This window comes from Morone saxatilis, unplaced genomic scaffold (assembly GCF_004916995.1).
Source record: "Morone saxatilis isolate NCDOM2014 unplaced genomic scaffold, NCSU_SB_2.0 Contig20, whole genome shotgun sequence".
In the NCBI taxonomy this organism is placed as follows: Eukaryota; Metazoa; Chordata; class Actinopteri; family Moronidae; genus Morone; species Morone saxatilis.
In genome coordinates, this window is record NW_023339763.1 from 11,912,450 (window position 1) to 11,912,703 (window position 254).

The 254-nt window shown below is 37.0% G+C and overlaps 1 protein-coding gene across 1 annotated transcript in view; it reads left to right on the top strand.

Moving 5' to 3' along the window:
• Nucleotides 1-254, top strand: part of fryb (furry homolog b (Drosophila)) — a 46,654-nt gene that overhangs the window by 17,137 nt on the left and 29,263 nt on the right.

A 254-nucleotide genomic window follows, 5' to 3' on the forward strand; every position in this document is an offset into this window, starting at 1 on the left:
CACACACACACACACACTAGCTGAGCCATCACATCATTTAACACAGTCATCGATCTAATAATGGATCAAAGTCAATACTTTTAGATCTAGTTTAGCAAATGTACACTGTTTTCTGAGTGAATGATGGGTTTTCCACCTGATCTTCTTTGTTGATTTCTAACACCCTTTTCAGTGTCATTTATTTGGAGTGCATTATTTGCACACAGTGATATGAAAAGGTTGAGTACACAAAGGCTTAAGCAATCTCGTCACAT